We start from the raw sequence: 13820 nt of genomic DNA, 5'->3' as shown, positions 1-13820 counted from the left end.
CCGTGCCACTGCTAGCCGTGCGTGGCTTCAGGCGGACTCTGATCACCCACAGGAACACTAGCGCCACCTTTCAGTCTCTTTCTTTTGGGGCCTTGTCTTCTCCTTTATTTGTATTCATGTAAATTATTGATGTACAGTACTCCATATTTATTTTAAGCTTTACAGATATTCCAGATGGCAATAATACTACCAAGAGTTGAGAACTCGAGCCTTATATGTGTCTTTTTGTTTGTTCTCTCCCCGGTGAATCACTGGTGTGTTCAGAGTCGGTCAGAGGTCAGAGGTCACATTGTTACATGCATCATTTGTCTCCGAACCTTCGGATCCTCCGAGTTTCCGTCGGAGCCGAGGAAACGGTTTCTTCTCCCTGAAACGAAGCGTCCTGAATCTGTGTCCTCGTCTCTCGGCTGCAGCCCCGCCTTCCCCCCCTGCATCGAACCAAACACTAAGACCTGAGCCACGCCCCCCACCCCCCGCTGGGCGTGTCTGAGGATCCCCGCAGCTTCGACTGGATCCTCATGTTTCATTGTACTGTATTTCCTGATGAAACATTGGCTGAGTGTGTGTGTGTGTGTGTTCTGCTCTTCTTCCTCTCGTCAGTATTTGATTTCTTCAGCTCGTACTGAAGTCTATATTTTCCCACGGCAGAACGCCGCCTGGCCTGAAGGACGGCGTGCTTGGCGCGTGGCGCCGCCATCTCTTCTTCGTTGGTGTGGCTCGGGGGTCGTTGGTCAGAGTCATTATTTTCACATGGTTTGGACTTTTTTTTTTAATGGTTTGATGTAAATATTGTGAAACATTACAGGTCATGCAGTGCTGTAACATTTGGGATAATGTTGCACAGATGTTTAAGATATTAAAACATGCTCACTCTTACTTGAACCCTCCGTCTCCTGGCGTGTTTGTGAGCCTGAGCCGTCTGCCGCCCTCCGGTGGACAGACGCGGGACAGCCGCTTCACAGGTAAGAGGAAACTTTTCAGACATCTCCACAGTTTTCCCGCAGCCTTGTTTATCAGATCGTCTGAAATGGAGCTGGGATCTCTGGCTCTTTGAAGGGAGCCGTTCAAAAGATGGGCTTTTTTTATTTTAAATTAAAATTTTATTAAGATTTTATTTTTATAATAAGCAGGAATAAATAAAACAGGTTTTTGAAGAAAAGAGGGAAAAACCAAACTGGGCAAGTCAGCAGGTGATTAACTACTGTATATTTTCATATATGTTCACACGGTTCCATATGAAGGGCGGTCCATGATCCAGTTACAGGATCACAGCACAGGCTTTGATGCAGTTTTGTCTTTATACATTCTAGCTTTGTGTCTCTAATATAAATCTGCCAAAAGTATCTCATTGTTCATTGATTATATCGGTTTGTTCAATCTCCCAACATCTTCTCAACATCTTCTGCCTCCATCATCTGAGTCTTCCTCACGTTCCGCCCGGGGATCTGGGATCTCTCCAGCACTTCAGAATCGCCCTCGCTCAGGTTATTAGGCCAGTTTCTAATATTCTAAAGATATATTTGTTTCCGTGAGGGACCATAGTTCTGTCCCCGAGGAGACAGTCTTGGTGATCTGGGAAGTTAACCGTTCAGCCATTTACCAAAACAATCCAAAACGGTTTCCAAAAGGAACGCCACATGTCTCTATAGAGACATCAGCCTCATCAGTGCGGAGTCGGTCTGTTTTTCTGACATCTGACTCTTAGGCTGAATCCCATTTCACCCCTTAGCCCTTCCCCTTGGCCCTACCCCTTAGCCCTCCGCCTATGAAACGGAGTGCTAAGGGGTAGGGGAGAAAGTCAACCCCTCCGAATTGGGACACCCTTCCGACAATCGCGTACGTCATCAGTAGTCGCCGCTGCCGATGACGTAGGCAGATGCGACAATTATCTGCCGAAGAAGAATGTTTTTCTTACATTTTAAAACTGTATTAATTGACAAAATACTGACATTTATGAACGTCTTTCGTTGCGGACGCCGCCATCTTGCCGATCTTGGAAGGCTTTCTGAGAAATCTGTCATCCAGTGGCGCCGGTGGCGAGGGGCGCTTGTTTTGTTCGCCTGGACCGTCAGTGGCGGGTGGGGTTAGTTCACTTCCGCATTGGCGGGGGCGCTCGTTTCCCACCCGCGCATTCCAGGTGGGCCGTGTTGAAGAAACCAGTTTATTGAAAATAATAGTCTATCTGTTGTGTTTGGAATGCGCCTGGAATGCGCGGGTGTGGAAACGATCACTCCCGTCAATGCGGAAGTGAATTCACCCCGCCCGCCAGGCATGACCGAGGCTGAAAGAACAAGCGCCCCTCGCCATCGGCCGATACCCCTCCGTTTGGAGTGTGCCTCTCGAGAATCTCCTTTTGGAGGGGTGACTGGCCCTCTTTCTTGGCCTTACCCCTCCGTCATAATGACAATTGGGACACTCCTACCCTCCACGTGAACGCGCAAAACGAGGGGTAGGGCCAAGGGGAAGGGCTAAGGGGTGAAATGGGATTCAGCCTTAGTGTCTGTTCTGAGTTTTCATCTGGTGCTTTAGTTTGTCCGATGGCCCTGAGAAGAGCTTCTGCCTTCTGCTGCTGCCTTTGATGAAGTGGTCCACACGGTGTTTCAAATGAACTGGTTTCCTTGTTAACTGGTGTCCTACTTCCTGTGGCATTTCCCCGCTGCTGCTAGTTGCTGCCGATACTGATCACGAGAAAATTTTTCATGGTGAATTTGTATTAATCAAGTTACTGATAACCTGAAAATGACAATGTCCTTAAAAAAATAACATGAATTACTGGCCATGTAGCAACTTTTAATGTGCAAACGTTTAAAATATTTAAGCTAAACAGAGTAAATATGGATCAATAAAACTTCTGAAGGCGCATTTAATGTCTTTTTTCCACTTCTACTGAAAACCGTCATGTTCAAAAAATAAAGAAAATCCTAAAATAAATGATAATCAAAAAAAGTTACCATCAATACAATAAATATGAACCAAATAAAAAAAAATCAAAAAATTGCACGTTTGAACTTTCTTTCTCAAACACAAAGTTCTGTTGAAAATCACGTAAAAAAAGGTCGGAAAAAAAGATGGTCCGAAATTAAATGTAAATCAAACTGTGACCATCAATACAATAAATAAATATGAATCAAATAAAATAAATCAACAAAAAACTGCAGATTTGAATTGTCTTTCTCACACAAAGCAAACCTTTGGTAAACACCGTAATTTGGTCCTGACGGATTTTTACACTTGAACAGAACGAACATTTCTCAAACGAAAAAAAATGAACACATTTTGCAGAGATCCAGTAGTTAAGGAGTGCTGCCTTTCCAACTTCAGACTGATGTTCATGAACAGTAATATGCTGACATTCTAGCAGCATTCTGGCTAATTGTCTCTGCTGCCTCTGAAAAGAGCCTCTCTGGGACAGATGTTGCTCTAATAGCAACACGGCTGGACACTTCACCTGATGCACCGCAGTAAACTTTATAAAACACCACACAGACAATAAAGGCGAGACAGAAAACCAGAGTTCCTACACACTGATCCAACAATATCCTGCAGCTGTAGATCTGTAGTTAAGTTTGATATGAGTAACGAAGGTTAGGTCGCTTTGTCTGTTAGCGTCGGCTAACTTTTTTGTTGCTAACATATTAGAAGCTCTAAAGTTCTTTTATTATTCGAAACAAATATTTCATTGAGAAATTTGTGTGAACTCGTGAAGTTTGTATCTTTATACATCATGTTTAATGTCAGAAGGAACAGCGTGAATAAACAGACTGACATTATCGAACAACAAAATCCAAATCGAAACATGGTGAGAGAAGGAGTGGTATTTAATGTCTGTATTGTGTAAACTCTTTTTAAAGAATATAGACTTTCCTGCCCTCTCGGCCTCGGACTCCAGACTTTTTGTTTCGGCTTCCTGTAGCTGCAGGTCAGAAGAGCCTTTTGTTGCTGCAGTAGTAAAAGAGGCTGAAGTTTGTTTCCGATTCAGCATTTGAGGGAAAAGTTAAGGGGAAATATGTTCACATTCGCTGAGGCTTTTAATCAGCTCTCTGCACCACGTATGAACGTAAAACCATGACTGACATTTTAACTGAAACGAAAACGTTGCCAGACGACCAATATTGAAAATATCCAACCATTATGTTTGTTAAAATGAAAAAAAAAAGAGTATATTTAACAGTTTTCTTAAGCTGTAAGCCATCATCAGCAATATTAAAATAATAAAAGGCTTGAAATATTTCAGTTGATTTGTAATGAATCCAGAATGTATGACATTTTTGTGTTTTTAATTGCATTTCAGAAAATAAAGAACTTTATCACAATATTCTAATTTTCTGAGACAGTCCTGTAGAACACACCAAAGGAGGGCCAGATAAAAAAACCACTGGACCCAGACTTCTCAAATCTGAACTAGGTGATTCTATAGATGATCAGCTTCCATTAAAACACCATTTCTGATTTGTGAAAATAGAAAAACCAGCACATGTGACTGTGTTTTCCTCTCCAGGACCCTCCAGGATGGGTTTCCCTGCGGTTCACCCTGCCTGATCTTTGATGTCAGGTGTGTGTTTGACTTGGATCCAGTTGCAGTGGAGGGTTTTTACTCAGCGCTCATGATCACTGAGGTTTAACATGTGGATTCTGTCAGGAGAGAGTCCCGGTGCTGTGGAAGACGTCCTGCCTGGTTTCTGTCCCACAGAAGTCGATCCCATCGGACCCCAACGACTACCGACCGGTCGCCCTCACTTCCCATCTGACGAAGGTGCTGGAGAGGCTGGTCCAGGCCCACCTGAGGCTGCAGGTGGAGGCGCTGCTGGACCCTCTACAGTTTGCTTACCAGCCCCGTTTGGGAGTTGATGACGCCGTCATCTACCTGCTGCAGCGAGCTCATATGCATCTGGATGGGGGAGGCAGCACTGTGAGAAACACATTCTTTGATTTCTCCGGTGCTTTGAACACCATCCAGCCCCTGCTGCTGAGTCGGTGGGCTACAAAGTACCTGGGCGTCAAAATCAACAACAGACTGGACTGGAAATCCAACACCACCGATGTGTACAACCCGGGGATGAGCAGACTCTACTTCCTGAGGAAGCTGAGGTCCTTCAACGTGTGCAGCGAGACGTTGGAGATGTTCTGCCAGTCTGTGGTGGCCGGTGTTCTGCAGTGTTCTGCAGTGTTCTGCAGTGTTCTCTTCTTTGCTGTGGCTTGCCGGGGGAGCAGCATGGGAGCCAGCGATTCCAACAGACTCCACAAACCGATCAGGAAAGCTGCTCCGTGATTGGCTGCAAACTGGACACTGAGGAGGCTGTGGTGGAGAGGAGGACACTGAACAATCTGCTATCCATCATGAAGAACCCCCACCTCCCTCTCCACCCTCTCCACCACACACTGGACAGACAGCGGGGCTCCTCCAACAGACTGCTACAGCGCCGCCGTCACAAGGACAGGAACAGGAAGTCCTTCCTGCCACAGGCCGTCGCAGGACCGTCTGACCCCTGACTCAGTCCTGAAGAACAAACAGCTCCAACCTTCTGAAGAGCTTCAGCACCGACTGACTCTTCTTTGAGTCGTTGGCAGAAAACTGACAAACAGATCAGAACAGAGTCTGACAGTAAAATGTGGAGCTGGTCTCATCACTCTCATCACTGCCAGGTTCCAGCAGTGAGCAGCAGAGTCTGTCTCTCTGTTCTGGACTGATGGAGACAAACAGCATTTCATCTCCTGGGGGCCGACCCCCCCGAACCCAGAACCTACACCCCCCCCTGATGAAAGGTGTATTTTCACTGATCCCACACATGAAAAACCCAGAAGAACAAATAGAGGGAGTGAATGTTTGGTCTCCAGCCGTCTCAGACTCTCAGCAGTCCGTCACAGGAAGTGGTGTTCCAGCTCAAACTCCACACATCAAACATGGCTGGTCGCTGCTCGCTTCCAGAATAATGTTTCAAGCTGGACTCGCTGAACTAAAATCACCTGAACCGATGAGTTTCTCTGATTTTAAGGATCACAGGTTTGTTTGGAGAACTCCCTCTTTATCTGTCAGCTGGGGATGTCTGAGGCTTTTCTACATGTTCCTCCAGATCTTAATGTGAAGCTGTGATCCGAGGGGAGGAGCTACAGACCACCAGGAGCCACAAGGACCCGAGGACAGCAGGGCAGCCAGACGGGACGCCAGCGGACAATCAGGCGGGACACGAGGACAGGCTGAAGACGACAGGTGAAGCACATCAGACTGAAGACGCTGGGAACCAGGGAGGGACACGGACAGGGTGCAGAACCAACACGGCCAACAGGAGGCGCTAAATCACACACACTGGTACCGAGACAGACGCACAGAGGGAAAGACATGGACACGGGAGAGACGGGAGACACCGGGCGAGGGGACGGCGCCCAGAGGGTCCTGATACAGACGAGTCATTCAGGAGATCAAAGCAATTCAACTGAGTGACTATGACAAGAAATGCTCACTGACTGGAGACTAAAACCCCAAGAAAAATAAAGTTATTAAAAGTCAGGAAGAGGGAAGCCGAGAGACGAGAGAAAACCTCTGAATGGAACCGATAAAAGCTGTGGAGGGAAGATAAATGACCAACATGGAGCCACGTTAAGCAGGTCTGCAGGACCTCCTTCTTCCTCCTGTTCATATTTCTGAAATCAGGGACATACTGACTCAGAGCCAGGCCGAGAACTGAATCCAGAGAGGAACATTCTACTTCCTGTTATCAGGAACAACAGCTGGATAAAAAGTCTTCAGCTGGTTCAAAATGCTGCAGCAGGAGTTCTGAGGAGAACCAGCAGGAGAACACATCAGAACAATACGAGCTGCTCTTCACTGCTTCCTGTTAAACCTGGAACAGAATTTAAAATCCTCCTCTGAACCCAGAACCCTGTGAACAACCAGGAACCTTCAGATCTTAGAGCTGCTGGTCCCAGACCGTCCCAGGAGAACGCTTGGCTCTCAGAGTGCTGGTCTGCTGGAGGTTCCTGGTTCTCTCACAGGAGAACAGGAGGCAGTTCCAGCTGAAGAGGAACAGCCTGAGAGCATGATGCTGCCACCACCGTGCTTCCCTGCAGCTGTGGTGTTGTTCTGCTGAAGTCCAGCGTTGTTTCAGTCGGACCTTTTGGAATTATGTCCAAACAGTGCCACCTTGGTTCATCAGACCAGAACACATGTTCCCTCATGTGTTGGGAGATTTCAGATGAAGCTGGTCTGGGATGTTTTCCCGTCCTCACAGCCCGGACACGAAGGAGACGGGAGACTGTTGTCTCATGTGGGACACAGCCAGGACCGTCCTCAGTGCTGCTGCTGCCTCTCAGCAGCCTCCCTCACACCTTCTCTTCTCGTCTGATCGTCGGTTCTGGACGGACGTCCTGTTCTGGGTCTTGTCTCTGTTGTTCCACATGTTCTCCACTCGATGGTGACGGTCTTCTCTGTGTTCCGTGGTGTGTTTAAGGCCCTGGACCTTCTTCTGTAGCCTTCAGCTGACTGATATCAGTGAATAATGAGACTCTCTGATGCTGGAAGCTCTGAGGACCACGGCTGGTGCTGGAGGATGTCAGGAGAACCCGACTGGAACAGCGGAGCTTCATCTGTTGCTGATCAGAGGAGCTTTACTGCTGACTCCAGTTTAGCCTGAGTCTGGATGTGATTGGTTCATTCTGAACTCTGCCACTGATGCAACCACTTTATCTCCGTTTTTATTTTTACTTCACCTCCCTGAAGGGTTTCTGCTGGTTTTTTCAACAGCGTTATAAAGGTTAAAGGTCACATTAGAGGTGGAAAAAGAAGTGAAATTATTTGTCTTGCTGTTATTTTTTTACATCACGAAAACCTCACATTTCCACAGGGGTGTGTCGACGTCCTATATCCACTGGATTTGTTGTATTTGCATCAGTTTGTTGGAGTTTTAACTCTGGATGTTTGTCCAGGTTGAGAAACTTTTGTAAAGATGTTGAGCAAGAAGAGATTTCCTGAGAAATGGACTTGTATAATCAGATCTGGTAGGAGGCTGCTGTCACATGTCAGGAGGTGGTCGTGTTTCCATGACAGAATTAGAGATCTCCTCTCAGATTAAAGTCTGATTTGACTCATCTTCTGCACGTTGAAAGCTGATGTTTACAACACCTCAACATGTGTTCTAACACAGGATTTCAGTCAGTGAGCTGTGCTTCTGCCTTCAGCTTCCTTCCTGTCTTCACCTGATAAGAGAAGCCAGTCACACCTTCATGTGGTCAGCACTGTGAAACTAACAGTTTATAAAATGCAGGAAAAAACATGTTTTTGTCAGTTTCATTTGACCGCATCTCTCCGTCTTCAAACTCAAAGTAAAATTCAGTTTTACTGATAAAATGTCTCCATCAGGTTTATTTCTGGAGCCCATTTAAAAACAGTAAAAGGCCTGTGGCCAAAACGCTTCATAGCACCATAAAACAGACCAAACAAAGCAAAACACACACAGAACCAACACAAGCTCCAGAGGGGGGTCTGCTGAGCCAGAGGCCAGGATGGACCAGTTGGGTTCAGACCAGATTGACAACCTCCACAGATTTAACCATGGAGCTGCTGCTCAGACTGCTCAGAGACCCGAAGCCTTCTGCAGTCTGAAGCCACGACTGCAAAGACTCCATCTGCTCTGCTTCTCCTGAGGGACTGACCAGTGTCCATTTGGTCCTGAGTCTTTGTCCCTGAAGGACCTGGACCAGGTCAGGGAGCTGGAAGGACCTGGACCAGGTCAGGGAGCTGGAGGGACCTGGACCAGGTCAGGGATTGAGGGGGCTCCTCCCCTTGGAATCCCGTGTGTGTCGCTCTTCCCTGGTGTTCCCTGTCCTCCCTCTGATCCCCTCACCTCCCTGTCCTTCCAGGAGCTTACCAACTAAATCTGGCAGACCTGGACCGCTTGATGAGGAAGGAGAAAGATCCAGAGGTGGAGGAAGAGCAGTGGAGGAGAACAGCTGGCAGCAGCAGCTTCTCATTCAGACGGTCTTTACTGAGCATTTACAAAGTGGATTCATGGAAACCAGCAGCAGCAAACCAGGCTGAAGCTACACCTACATGACAAAAATAAGTTTGTTGTAATTCCAGATGGAATTCATTACATTTCTGTTCAAATCATATTGATTAAAATATGAGACATTTAAAAGGATCTGAATGTCTTTTTCAGTGCAGGATGTGTTTCTTTCCTCTTTAAACACTTTTGGTTCCGTCTCATGTCAGGAGGGTTTCTGAACGGCCTTTTATTTCCCAGGATGTAGAGAAGGTCCTTCTTCAGACTGACCAGGGTTTGTGAAGTGTTTCGGTCTGGACTTCAGCCCCTCCTCGGCTCTGCAGCTGCTCTTTCACTCTGCTGAGGGTTCTGCTCTAATCTTTCTGGACCGGACTGCAGGTCCTGTTCTCCTGTGAGGCCTGCAGCACTCTGGGGGGTTTCAGGGCCCTTTCACACCAGCCCTGGAGAATCCAGGTTTTAGACCAAATCAGGACTTCCTGGGAAAACCCTCATCATTGATGCCTGTTTGAACGCCCCCCTGAACTCAGATCTGGATCTTTCAGGTGAACCCTGTACCCCAGGATCGGCGGTTCTGGATCTGGATCTCTGGACTGTCCCCCCGCTGCAGTGAGAGGACGCCATGTGGAGCTCCATGCACTGGAAGAGCAGAGCGAACCAAACCAACGGTGCCAGGCAGAAGAAGCAGACGCTCAGAGAAAGAGTTAGAAACTGTCTGCTGGGCGGACATGGAGAGGTGAGGAAGTGCAGGCCCTCGTTGATAGACGGCTAGAAGACCATAAATCAGGACTGTTTGTGTTTAACTGTCAGTTTCAAAGTGCTGATCACATGAAGGTGTGACTGGATTCTCACCTCCTGACATGTGACATCAGCCTCCTATCAGATGTAGTGAAACAAGTCTGTTTCTCAGGAAATCACTTCTTGCTCAACATGCTGACAAAAGTTTCTCAACCTGGACAAACATCCAGAGTTAAAACTCCAACAAACATATAAAAGTCCAACAAACTGATGCAAATGACAACAAAAGATGTAAAGCCTCCAGAAAGTGATGGAAGCCAAACAGCAGGTGTCAAAGTGCAGTGAAGACATGGTGACGTGGGTGAATGTGGAAGCTCCGCCTCCAGCTCCAGCCAGTGGCTGATAAATGCTGGGGACAGTTGGTGGAGAGACTCAGAGAGACTCGGAGAGACTCGGAGAGACTCGGAGAGACTCGGAGAGACTCGGAGAGACTCGGAGAGACTCGGAGAGACTCAGAGAGACTCGGAGAGACGTGGTCTGGCTGGACATGGAGCTGAAGCTGCTGCTGCTGCTGCTGCTGTGGAGCTCAGGTAGGACTCTGCTGCTCACTGCTGCTTCTCTCTCTGCTGGGAATTCTCCTCCATCGGGGAGTTCAGTGCTCCACCAGCTAGAAGGAAGACATTAGTGTGGTCCTCAAAGCTTCATGGATCCTCCTGACGGCTCTGTTCTGCAGTGAGGATGTGGAGCTGCTGCTCCAAACCTCCAGGCAGTGGTTCCAGTACGACAGTATCAGGGAACCAGATCTCATCTGGAGAGCTTTGCTGTTCAGGAAGGATTCTGCTCTGCTGAGGACTGAAGACTGGTGGATGTTTAGGATTCAGCTTGTTTGATGGGAGGTTTCCAGCAGATCTTCTTGTTGATTTCTGGAGCTCTGTCTGCTTCCACACCTTCTGTCAGAACTTTAGAGTCTCTATATTCCCCTCATGACTTCCAAACAGCAGAATTTACTGAGAGTTTGTTTGAATCAAAGCTCTTCTTTATGTGTTCAGTTCTGAGCTGGTTTCCTCTGAGAGCTGCTCTAAATTCTCCCTGGACAGAAAATATCTGTGTCCTCAGAAAACTAGATAAACTGCAGTATTTTCCAGGTTTTCCCTCCTTCATGACAGTTTCTCTCAGTGGCTTTGGAGCGTTTCTCTCAGGACTGTTTCCTGCTGCTCAGCAGTCAGTTCAGCCTCCTCAACATTCAGTCATTTGTTCTCATCACAGCAGCAGTTTCTCTTCCTTCTAACAAGTGTCCACTGCTTGTGGACAGTCCTCAGCTGCTGTCCTCCAGCTCTGTGCTGCTTGATAACATGAAGGTTTGCTCGTGTCCCGTCAGTCCAGATGAACTCTGCTTCTCTTCTTGTTGGAGCTTTGAGCCAGGAGAGCGTGGCAGAGTTCTCCTGGTATGTTCTGAGCTGAAGAGCTCCGGTTCCACACGCTGTGGCTGGACGGCCATGTTTACTGCAGGCAGCTTGAAGCAGGCGTGAAGCCCAGGGCAGTATGGGTAATGGAGTCTGCAGGGTGAAGGAGTGAAGGTGGCTGGGCCCTGTGAAGGCTGATGTGCTCTGATAAGCAGCAGGAAAACCTGCTTTGGAGGAATGAACTGTCCGTTTGGAGCAAGAAACACGTTTTTGCAGGTTTTCTACTTGATTTAACTTTTTCTACTCGTTGTTTTGAGAAATGCATTAACTGCTGTGCAGAAGTAAAAAGTGATGTGAGGAATGAACCGGAGTGACTGAGAACAACTGTCATATCTGGAATAAAGAATTTTGGTCCCAATACTGACCCCTGGTTGACACCACAAGCAAAGTCCAAGCATGAAGACTGAAAATCTCCCGTTCTGACAAACTGTTGTCTGCTGCTTCAGTAACTTTTCCTCCAGTGTGAAGCCACGCCCCTGACAGCAGAACTCCACTTTATTGATGAATATCTCATGATTTATTGAGTCCAATGCTTTTTTCAGATCAGTGAACTCTGGGACTGCTTCATTCTTTGTGTGTGTGGAGCTGCTGGTTCTCTCCATGGACTCTGTTAATGCAGTGATGTGGATCTCTGTGATCTGGATCCATGGTGACTTCCACACAGCAGCTTGTGTTGCTTTCTGTTTCCATGACAACGATGCTCGGAGTCTCTGAAAACAGCAGTTTTTGGAAATGGCTTCCAGGGTGGAAGTTGTTGAAAACACTGGGCTCTGTCTCCTGGTAGAGGACAGGAAAGGAGACAGCGTCTCCTGGTGGACTGGGGAAACCCTGCTGCTGCACATGCACAGCACGGCCGGGTAGACAGGGCTTCTGCTCATGCTCAGGAGATGGACGACAACAACAAACACAAACAACGATGAGTTTCCTCTTGAAAAGTGGTGAAAACGGAGCCTCGATGTCGATTTCAAACTGAAAATGTGGAGTTTTCTGTCCCACACTGTAAGACTTCAGGTCAGACTCAGTTTGTTTGATTTGCTTCGAGAAATAATCTAATTCTCGACCTTTGACCTCTGCTGGCCCAGTCTGAATTCTCCTGACCTGAGCTGGACCCTTCATACTTTCAGCTCATCTTCAGATCAAACATATTTCACTGGAATGTCGACTCTGAACTGAAGCTGCATGATGAGAAGTGAGAATCACTGAAACCTGATGAGTCCTGAACTCTGTCTCTGTTTCCCCTCAGGAGTCCATCTGGAAGACAGAAACCATCCAGCTGGTAAAGACAGTCCTCAGAGACGAAGACAGAAAGAGAATCTTTGTTCTTGCTGACTTTGTGCTCTTTGCTCAGAGGCTGATGGTGAGTTCAGGTTGGTGGGAGGAAGCTCTGGCTGTTCAGGTGGACTGGAGCTGAAACTCCATGGAGAATGGAGACCAGTGGAGGACGAGTACTGGAACCTGAAGTTATCAACTGCAGTGTGTGAACATCTGGACTGTGGCTCTGCTGTTTCCATTAATACAACATCTGAGTCCTCAAGAAGACCTTTGTGGATGGTCAACCCTCGATGCTCCCAGCCTCTGTCAGATTTGAAGAATTGCTTCGTGTCCTCTGATTCTTCCTCTTCCATTAATCTCAGGTGCTCAGGTAAGACCAGTGAGGTTTCATTAACTGCATGTTCTCCACATGGTGAGTTCAGACAGAAAGATTCTAACATGACATCAGGATGGATCAGTCAGTAAAGATTCAAGGTTTTTATTTTCCATCTGTTCACATAAACCAGCAGCTCAGACACACAGGCTTTCATGTTTCTAAGTAAGTGTGTGTGTGTGTGTGTGTGTGTGTGTGTGTGTGTGTGTGTGTGTGTGTGTGTGTGTGTGTGTGTGTGTGTGTGAGTGATATTTCCATCTCAGTTGTCTTCAGTTTCACTGTCAAGAAAAAACAGTTGTGAAAACATGTTCTGTGTTCTGATCCTGTCTTCTGTTCTGTGAGAGTGTAGCTACAGTGTTTCTGGTTGTAGGTACAATGTTTTTTGAGGCTGTAGCTGCAGTGACCTCCTGTCCTGTTCAGATGGGGTGTGGCTGCTGAATGGATCCAGTCGCTGTTCAGGCAGACTGCAGGTGAAGACTAACCCGTCTGACCAGACCTGGTCCTCAGTGTGTGAAGCAGACCTGGACCTGCAGGATGCACAGGTGGTGTGTCGGGAGCTGGGCTGCGGGGCTCCTTCAGTCCTGCAGGGGGCGCTCTATGGAGACGTGCAGACTCCCAGGTGGAGCCCAGAGTTCCAGTGTGGAGGCCATGAGTCTGCTCTGCTGGACTGTAGAAGATCAGGCTCAGCTAGAAGCAGCTGCTCACCTGGTAAAGCTGCTGGACTCACCTGCTCAGGTAGAAGAGGAGCTGCAGCTTCCACTGCTCTTCTCTTCACACTCACTTCATCCTCTCACTCTTCTCTCTCTGCTCTGGGTTCAGGGGCCGATGAGTTCAGGTTGGTGGGAGGAGCCAGTCGCTGTGCAGGAAGACTGGAGCTGAAATATCTTGGTGAACACAGACCTGTGGTGGGCGACGACTTCACCCTGAAGAGAGCAGCTCTCATCTGTGAACATCTGAACTGTGGCTCTGCTGTTTCTTTTG

General features: G+C 47.6%; 1 protein-coding gene across 1 annotated transcript in view; it reads left to right on the top strand.

Moving 5' to 3' along the window:
• LOC115383905 (scavenger receptor cysteine-rich type 1 protein M130-like) overlaps positions 1-13820 on the top strand; it is a gene marked incomplete at its 5' end in the record, with an annotated part of 310771 nt that overhangs the window by 256147 nt on the left and 40804 nt on the right. The gene's annotated exons all lie outside the window — the stretch shown is intronic.

The sequence above is a fragment of the Salarias fasciatus genome, assembly GCF_902148845.1.
Source record: "Salarias fasciatus chromosome 23 unlocalized genomic scaffold, fSalaFa1.1 super_scaffold_20, whole genome shotgun sequence".
Classification (NCBI taxonomy): domain Eukaryota; kingdom Metazoa; phylum Chordata; class Actinopteri; order Blenniiformes; family Blenniidae; genus Salarias; species Salarias fasciatus.
The sequence above is the reverse complement of the archived record's forward strand: the minus strand, read 5'-3'. Positions and strand labels throughout refer to the sequence as shown.